The sequence below is a fragment of the Taudactylus pleione genome, unplaced genomic scaffold, assembly GCF_031769625.1.
Source record: "Taudactylus pleione unplaced genomic scaffold, aTauple2 ptg000134l, whole genome shotgun sequence".
In the NCBI taxonomy this organism is placed as follows: domain Eukaryota; kingdom Metazoa; phylum Chordata; class Amphibia; order Anura; family Myobatrachidae; genus Taudactylus; species Taudactylus pleione.
The window spans coordinates 6,572,501-6,582,576 of record NW_028284536.1 but is presented as its reverse complement, the minus strand read 5'-3'; positions in this window follow the sequence as shown (position 1 = coordinate 6,582,576).

Genomic DNA, 10,076 nt, shown 5'->3' with positions numbered 1-10,076 from the left:
TTGTTTTTCTCAATAACCATAGAAGTAATAGGGTAAATTAAAGACATTATGTGGATTTTTTGCTACAGCACTTCTGTCAAAATATGATTAAAATGAGTTAAGATGATAATGGATTTTCTATTATAAGCAAAGACCAAAAAAGTCAAAATAGCAATCCCAATTTTAGATTTGATAAATGAAAATAGCACATAGCAGAGGATGGTTTCGATCCATCGACCTCTGGGTTAAGGGCCCAGCACGCTTCTGCTGCGCCACTCTGCTGCTCATGGAAGTGTTTAGAACTCAAGAAGGGTTGATTCATCACAAGAACATGGCAATGTGTTCCTTTTAATTAACGAAAAATCCTAAAATAACTGTCCAGAATAGAGACTTTATAAACTTTGGCAAGGAAACTTTCCAGATCAATGTTTCTTAGCTGTTGTTTGTTTATGTCTCATATAGGGTTTCTGTGGCACAACTGGTGAGCGCGTTCGGTTGTTAATTGGAATGTTGGTGGTTCAATCCCACCCAGGGACGAGAATATTCTATTAATCAAGTTTTGGGGATTTTTCGGTAGAGAAGTCAACATGTCAAACTACCTATTTTAAGGAAGGGTTCAAGACTTTCTCTGAAACAATTATCTCTAAAGTGAGTTTATTTTGATTTAAGCCAATTTATTCAACATTTAGAAAATACCTGAAGGTTAATGTTGTTCCTGGTGATATCTAATCAGCAGAATGCAACCTAGCAGCATTTTTAAGTGGAAGCCTGTGTTATGTTAAAACCAGGTGTTATCTTATCAGTACAAAGGTAAGGAATTAAGAAAAACTTTTTGAAGTGTGAAGATTTTTCTTACAAAATCATTGTCTTATTGCATCACCAAAGTGTAAGCTGGAAAGATGATTTTGATAAATTACTTGTTAGATCACCTGATTTGCTCTTCTGGAGTCAATGTAGTTTGTTTTTCTCAATAACCATAGAAGTAATAGGGTAAATTAAAGACATTATGTGGATTTTTTGCTACAGCACTTCTGTCAAAATACGATTAAAATGAGTTAAGATGATAATGGATTTTCTACTATAAGCAAAGACCAAAAAAGTCAAAATAGCAATCCCAATTTTAGATTTGATAAATGAAAATAGCACATAGCAGAGGATGGTTTCGATCCATCGACCTCTGGGTTATGGGCCCAGCACGCTTCCGCTGCGCCACTCTGCTGCTCATTGAAGTGCTTAGAACTCAAGAAGGGTTGATTCATCACAAGAACATGGCAATGTGTTCCTTTTAATTAACGAAAAATCCTAAAATAACTGTCCAGATTAGAGACTTTATAAACTTTGGCAAGGAAACTTTCCAGATCAATGTTTCTTAGCTGTTGTTTGTTTATGTCTCATATATGGTTTCTGTGGCGCAATTGGTTAGCGTGTTCGGCTGTTAACTGGAATGTTGGTGGTTCAATCCCACCCAGGGACGAGAATATTCTATTAATCAAGTTTTGGGGATTTTTCGGTAGAGAAGTCAACATGTCAAACTACCTATTTTAAGGAAGGGTTCAAGACTTTCTCTGAAACAATTATCTCTAAAGTGAGTTTAATTTGATTTAAGCCAATTTATTCAACATTTAGAAAATACCTGAAGGTTAATGTTGTTCCTGGTGATATCTAATCAGCAGAATGCAACCTAGCAGCATTTTTAAGTGGAAGCCTGTGTTATGTTAAAACCAGGTGTTATCTTATCAGTACAAAGGTAAGGAATTAAGAAAAACTTTTTGAAGTGTGAAGATTTTTCTTACAAAATCATTGTCTTATTGCATCACCAAAGTGTAAGCTGGAAAGATGATTTTGATAAATTACTTGTTAGATCACCTGATTTGCTCTTCTGGAGTCAATGTAGTTTGTTTTTCTCAATAACCATAGAAGTAATAGGGTAAATTAAAGACATTATGTGGATTTTTTGCTACAGCACTTCTGTCAAAATACGATTAAAATGAGTTAAGATGATAATGGATTTTCTACTATAAGCAAAGACCAAAAAAGTCAAAATAGCAATCCCAATTTTAGATTTGATAAATGAAAATAGCACATAGCAGAGGATGGTTTCGATCCATCGACCTCTGGGTTATGGGCCCAGCACGCTTCCGCTGCGCCACTCTGCTGCTCATGGAAGTGCTTAGAACTCAAGAAGGGTTGATTCATCACAAGAACATGGCAATGTGTTCCTTTTAATTAACGAAAAATCCTAAAATAACTGTCCAGATTAGAGACTTTATAAACTTTGGCAAGGAAACTTTCCAGATCAATGTTTCTTAGCTGTTGTTTGTTTATGTCTCATATAGGGTTTCTGTGGCGCAACTGGTGAGCGCGTTCGGTTGTTAATTGGAATGTTGGTGGTTCAATCCCACCCAGGGACGAGAATATTCTATTAATCAAGTTTTGGGGATTTTTAGGTAGAGAAGTCAACATGTCAAACTACCTATTTTAAGGAAGGGTTCAAGACTTTCTCTGAAACAATTATCTCTAAAGTGAGTTTAATTTGATTTAAGCCAATTTATTCAACATTTAGAAAATACCTGAAGGTTAATGTTGTTCCTGGTGATATCTAATCAGCAGAATGCAACCTAGCAGCATTTTTAAGTGGAAGCCTGTGTTATGTTAAAACCAGGTGTTATCTTATCAGTACAAAGGTAAGGAATTAAGAAAAACTTTTTGAAGTGTGAAGATTTTTCTTACAAAATCATTGTCTTATTGCATCACCAAAGTGTAAGCTGGAAAGATGATTTTGATAAATTACTTGTTAGATCACCTGATTTGCTCTTCTGGAGTCAATGTAGTTTGTTTTTCTCAATAACCATAGAAGTAATAGGGTAAATTAAAGACATTATGTCTATTTTTTGCTACAGCACTTCTGTCAAAATACGATTAAAATGAGTTAAGATGATAATGGATTTTCTACTATAAGCAAAGACCAAAAAAGTCAAAATAGCAATCCCAATTTTAGATTTGATAAATGAAAATAGCACATAGCAGAGGATGGTTTCGATTCATCGACCTCTGGGTTATGGGCCCAGCACGCTTCCGCTGCACCACTCTGCTGCGCCACTCTGCTGCTCATGGAAGTGCTTAGAACTCAAGAAGGGTTGATTCATCACAAGAACATGGCAATGTGTTCCTTTTAATTAACGAAAAATCCTAAAATAACTGTCCAGATTAGAGACTTTATAAACTTTGGCAAGGAAACTTTCCAGATCAATGTTTCTTAGCTGTTGTTTGTTTATGTCTCATATAGGGTTTCTGTGGCGCAATTGGTTAGCGCGTTCGGCTGTTAACTGGAATGTTGGTGGTTCAATCCCACCCAGGGACGAGAATATTCTATTAATCAAGTTTTGGGGATTTTTCGGTAGAGAAGTCAACATGTCAAACTACCTATTTTAAGGAAGGGTTCAAGACTTTCTCTGAAACAATTATCTCTAAAGTGAGTTTAATTTGATTTAAGACAATTTATTCAACATTTAGAAAATACCTGAAGGTTAATGTTGTTCCTGGTGATATCTAATCAGCAGAATGCAACCTAGCAGCATTTTTAAGTGGAAGCCTGTGTTATGTTAAAACCAGGTGTTATCTTATCAGTACAAAGGTAAGGAATTAAGAAAAACTTTTTGAAGTGTGAAGATTTTTCTTACAAAATCATTGTCTTATTGCATCACCAAAGTGTAAACTGGAAAGATGATTTTGATAAATTACTTGTTAGATCACCTGATTTGCTCTTCTGGAGTCAATGTAGTTTGTTTTTCTCAATAACCATAGAAGTAATAGGGTAAATTAAAGACATTATGTGGATTTTTTGCTACAGCACTTCTGTCAAAATACGATTAAAATGAGTTAAGATGATAATGGATTTTCTACTATAAGCAAAGACCAAAAAAGTCAAAATAGCAATCCCAATTTTAGATTTGATAAATGAAAATAGCACATAGCAGAGGATGGTTTTGATCCATCGACCTCTGGGTTATGGGCCCAGCACGCTTCCGCTGCGCCACTCTGCTGCTCATGGAAGTGCTTAGAACTCAAGAAGGGTTGATTCATCACAAGAACATGGCAATGTGTTCCTTTTAATTAACGAAAAATCCTAAAATAACTGTCCAGATTAGAGACTTTATAAACTTTGGCAAGGAAACTTTCCAGATCAATGTTTCTTAGCTGTTGTTTGTTTATGTCTCATATAGGGTTTCTGTGGCGCAACTGGTGAGCGCGTTCGGTTGTTAATTGGAATGTTGGTGGTTCAATCCCACCCAGGGACGAGAATATTCTATTAATCAAGTTTTGGGGATTTTTAGGTAGAGAAGTCAACATGTCAAACTACCTATTTTAAGGAAGGGTTCAAGACTTTCTCTGAAACAATTATCTCTAAAGTGAGTTTAATTTGATTTAAGCCAATTTATTCAACATTTAGAAAATACCTGAAGGTTAATGTTGTTCCTGGTGATATCTAATCAGCAGAATGCAACCTAGCAGCATTTTTAAGTGGAAGCCTGTGTTATGTTAAAACCAGGTGTTATCTTATCAGTACAAAGGTAAGGAATTAAGAAAAACTTTTTGAAGTGTGAAGATTTTTCTTACAAAATCATTGTCTTATTGCATCACCAAAGTGTAAGCTGGAAAGATGATTTTGATAAATTACTTGTTAGATCACCTGATTTGCTCTTCTGGAGTCAATGTAGTTTGTTTTTCTCAATAACCATAGAAGTAATAGGGTAAATTAAAGACATTATGTCTATTTTTTGCTACAGCACTTCTGTCAAAATACGATTAAAATGAGTTAAGATGATAATGGATTTTCTACTATAAGCAAAGACCAAAAAAGTCAAAATAGCAATCCCAATTTTAGATTTGATAAATGAAAATAGCACATAGCAGAGGATGGTTTCGATTCATCGACCTCTGGGTTATGGGCCCAGCACGCTTCCGCTGCGCCACTCTGCTGCGCCACTCTGCTGCTCATGGAAGTGCTTAGAACTCAAGAAGGGTTGATTCATCACAAGAACATGGCAATGTGTTCCTTTTAATTAACGAAAAATCCTAAAATAACTGTCCAGATTAGAGACTTTATAAACTTTGGCAAGGAAACTTTCCAGATCAATGTTTCTTAGCTGTTGTTTGTTTATGTCTCATATAGGGTTTCTGTGGCGCAATTGGTTAGCGCGTTCGGCTGTTAACTGGAATGTTGGTGGTTCAATCCCACCCAGGGACGAGAATATTCTATTAATCAAGTTTTGGGGATTTTTCGGTAGAGAAGTCAACATGTCAAACTACCTATTTTAAGGAAGGGTTCAAGACTTTCTCTGAAACAATTATCTCTAAAGTGAGTTTAATTTGATTTAAGCCAATTTATTCAACATTTAGAAAATACCTGAAGGTTAATGTTGTTCCTGGTGATATCTAATCAGCAGAATGCAACCTAGCAGCATTTTTAAGTGGAAGCCTGTGTTATGTTAAAACCAGGTGTTATCTTATCAGTACAAAGGTAAGGAATTAAGAAAAACTTTTTGAAGTGTGAAGATTTTTCTTACAAAATCATTGTCTTATTGCATCACCAAAGTGTAAACTGGAAAGATGATTTTGATAAATTACTTGTTAGATCACCTGATTTGCTCTTCTGGAGTCAATGTAGTTTGTTTTTCTCAATAACCATAGAAGTAATAGGGTAAATTAAAGACATTATGTGGATTTTTTGCTACAGCACTTCTGTCAAAATACGATTAAAATGAGTTAAGATGATAATGGATTTTCTACTATAAGCAAAGACCAAAAAAGTCAAAATAGCAATCCCAATTTTAGATTTGATAAATGAAAATAGCACATAGCAGAGGATGGTTTCGATCCATCGACCTCTGGGTTATGGGCCCAGCACGCTTCCGCTGCGCCACTCTGCTGCTCATGGAAGTGCTTAGAACTCAAGAAGGGTTGATTCATCACAAGAACATGGCAATGTGTTCCTTTTAATTAACGAAAAATCCTAAAATAACTGTCCAGATTAGAGACTTTATAAACTTTGGCAAGGAAACTTTCCAGATCAATGTTTCTTAGCTGTTGTTTGTTTATGTCTCATATAGGGTTTCTGTGGCGCAACTGGTGAGCGCGTTCGGTTGTTAATTGGAATGTTGGTGGTTCAATCCCACCCAGGGACGAGAATATTCTATTAATCAAGTTTTGGGGATTTTTAGGTAGAGAAGTCAACATGTCAAACTACCTATTTTAAGGAAGGGTTCAAGATTTTCTCTGAAACAATTATCTCTAAAGTGAGTTTAATTTGATTTAAGCCAATTTATTCAACATTTAGAAAATACCTGAAGGTTAATGTTGTTCCTGGTGATATCTAATCAGCAGAATGCAACCTAGCAGCATTTTTAAGTGGAAGCCTGTGTTATGTTAAAACCAGGTGTTATCTTATCAGTACAAAATCTTATCAGTACAAAGGTAAGGAATTAAGAAAAACTTTTTGAAGTGTGAAGATTTTTCTTACAAAATCATTGTCTTATTGCATCACCAAAGTGTAAGCTGGAAAGATGATTTTGATAAATTACTTGTTAGATCACCTGATTTGCTCTTCTGGAGTCAATGTAGTTTGTTTTTCTCAATAACCATAGAAGTAATAGGGTAAATTAAAGACATTATGTCTATTTTTTGCTACAGCACTTCTGTCAAAATACGATTAAAATAAGTTAAGATGATAATGGATTTTCTACTATAAGCAAAGACCAAAAAAGTCAAAATAGCAATCCCAATTTTAGATTTGATAAATGAAAATAGCACATAGCAGAGGATGGTTTCGATCCATCGACTTCTGGGTTATGGGCCCAGCACGCTTCCGCTGCGCCACTCTGCTGCTCATGGAAGTGCTTAGAACTCAAGAAGGGTTGATTCATCACAAGAACATGGCAATGTGTTCCTTTTAATTAACGAAAAATCCTAAAATAACTGTCCAGATTAGAGACTTTATAAACTTTGGCAAGGAAACTTTCCAGATCAATGTTTCTTAGCTGTTGTTTTTTTATGTCTCATATAGGGTTTCTGTGGCGCAATTAGTTAGCGCGTTCGGCTGTTAACTGGAATGTTGGTGGTTCAATCCCACCCAGGGACGAGAATATTCTATTAATCAAGTTTTGGGGATTTTTAGGTAGAGAAGTCAACATGTCAAACTACCTATTTTAAGGAAGGGTTCAAGACTTTCTCTGAAACAATTATCTCTAAAGTGAGTTTAATTTGATTTAAGCCAATTTATTCAACATTTAGAAAATACCTGAAGGTTAATGTTGTTCCTGGTGATATCTAATCAGCAGAATGCAACCTAGCAGCATTTTTAAGTGGAAGCCTGTGTTATGTTAAAACCAGGTGTTATCTTATCAGTACAAAGGTAAGGAATTAAGAAAAACTTTTTGAAGTGTGAAGATTTTTCTTACAAAATCATTGTCTTATTGCATCACCAAAGTGTAAACTGGAAAGATGATTTTGATAAATTACTTGTTAGATCACCTGATTTGCTCTTCTGGAGTCAATGTAGTTTGTTTTTCTCAATAACCATAGAAGTAATAGGGTAAATTAAAGACATTATGTGGATTTTTTGCTACAGCACTTCTGTCAAAATATGATTAAAATGAGTTAAGATGATAATGGATTTTCTACTATAAGCAAAGACCAAAAAAGTCAAAATAGCAATCCCAATTTTAGATTTGATAAATGAAAGTAGCACATAGCAGAGGATGGTTTCGATCCATCGACCTCTGGGTTATGGGCCCAGCACGCTTCCGCTGCGCCACTCTGCTGCTCATTGAAGTGCTTAGAACTCAAGAAGGGTTGATTCATCACAAGAACATGGCAATGTGTTCCTTTTAATTAATGACAAATCCTAAAATAACTGTCCAGATTAGAGACTTTATAAACTTTGGCAAGGAAACTTTCCAGATCAATGTTTCTTAGCTGTTGTTTGTTTATGTCTCATATAGGGTTTCTGTGGCGCAATTGGATAGCGTGTTCGGCTGTTAATTGGAATGTTGGTGGTTCAATCCCACCCAGGGACGAGAATATTCTATTAATCAAGTTTTGGGGATTTTTCGGTAGAGAAGTCAACATGTCAAACTACCTATTTTAAGGAAGGGTTCAAGACTTTCTCTGAAACAATTATCTCTAAAGTGAGTTTAATTTGATTTAAGCCAATTTATTCAACATTTAGAAAATACCTGAAGGTTAATGTTGTTCCTGGTGATATCTAATCAGCAGAATGCAACCTAGCAGCATTTTTAAGTGGAAGCCTGTGTTATGTTAAAACCAGGTGTTATCTTATCAGTACAAAGGTAAGGAATTAAGAAAAACTTTTTGAAGTGTGAAGATTTTTCTTACAAAATCATTGTTTTATTGCATCACCAAAGTGTAAGCTGGAAAGATGATTTTGATAAATTACTTGTTAGATCACCTGATTTGCTCTTCTGGAGTCAATGTAGTTTGTTTTTCTCAATAACCATAGAAGTAATAGGGTAAATTAAAGACATTATGTGGATTTTTTGCTACAGCACTTCTGTCAAAATATGATTAAAATGAGTTAAGATGATAATGGATTTTCTATTATAAGCAAAGACCAAAAAAGTCAAAATAGCAATCCCAATTTTAGATTTGATAAATGAAAATAGCACATAGCAGAGGATGGTTTCGATCCATCGACCTCTGGGTTAAGGGCCCAGCACGCTTCTGCTGCGCCACTCTGCTGCTCATGGAAGTGTTTAGAACTCAAGAAGGGTTGATTCATCACAAGAACATGGCAATGTGTTCCTTTTAATTAACGAAAAATCCTAAAATAACTGTCCAGAATAGAGACTTTATAAACTTTGGCAAGGAAACTTTCCAGATCAATGTTTCTTAGCTGTTGTTTGTTTATGTCTCATATAGGGTTTCTGTGGCGCAACTGGTGAGCGCGTTCGGTTGTTAATTGGAATGTTGGTGGTTCAATCCCACCCAGGGACGAGAATATTCTATTAATCAAGTTTTGGGGATTTTTAGGTAGAGAAGTCAACATGTCAAACTAACTATTTTAAGGAAGGGTTCAAGACTTTCTCTGAAACAATTATCTCTAAAGTGAGTTTAATTTGATTTAAGCCAATTTATTCAACATTTAGAAAATACCTGAAGGTTAATGTTGTTCCTGGTGATATCTAATCAGCAGAATGCAACCTAGCAGCATTTTTAAGTGGAAGCCTGTGTTATGTTAAAACCAGGTGTTATCTTATCAGTACAAAGGTAAGGAATTAAGAAAAACTTTTTGAAGTGTGAAGATTTTTCTTACAAAATCATTGTCTTATTGCATCACCAAAGTGTAAGCTGGAAAGATGATTTTGATAAATTACTTGTTAGATCACCTGATTTGCTCTTCTGGAGTCAATGTAGTTTGTTTTTCTCAATAACCATAGAAGTAATAGGGTAAATTAAAGACATTATGTCTATTTTTTGCTACAGCACTTCTGTCAAAATACGATTAAAATGAGTTAAGATGATAATGGATTTTCTACTATAAGCAAAGACCAAAAAAGTCAAAATAGCAATCCCAATTTTAGATTTGATAAATGAAAATAGCACATAGCAGAGGATGGTTTCGATCCATCGACCTCTGGGTTATGGGCCCAGCACGCTTCCGCTGCGCCACTCTGCTGTCATTGGAAGACTTAGAACTCAAGAAGGGTCGATTCATCACAAGAACATGGCAATGTGTTAATTTTAATTAACGAAAAATCCTAAAATAACTGTCCAGATTAGAGACTTTATAAACTTTGGCAAGGAAACTTTCCAGATCAATGTTTCTTAGCTGTTGTTTGTTTATGTCTCATATAGGGTTTCTGTGGCGCAACTGGTGAGCGCGTTCGGTTGTTAATTGGAATGTTGGTGGTTCAATCCCACCCAGGGACGAGAATATTCTATTAATCAAGTTTTGGGGATTTTTCGGTAGAGAAGTCAACATGTCAAACTACCTATTTTAAGGAAGGGTTCAAGACTTTCTCTGAAACAATTATCTCTAAAGTGAGTTTAATTTGATTTAAGCCAATTTATTCAACATT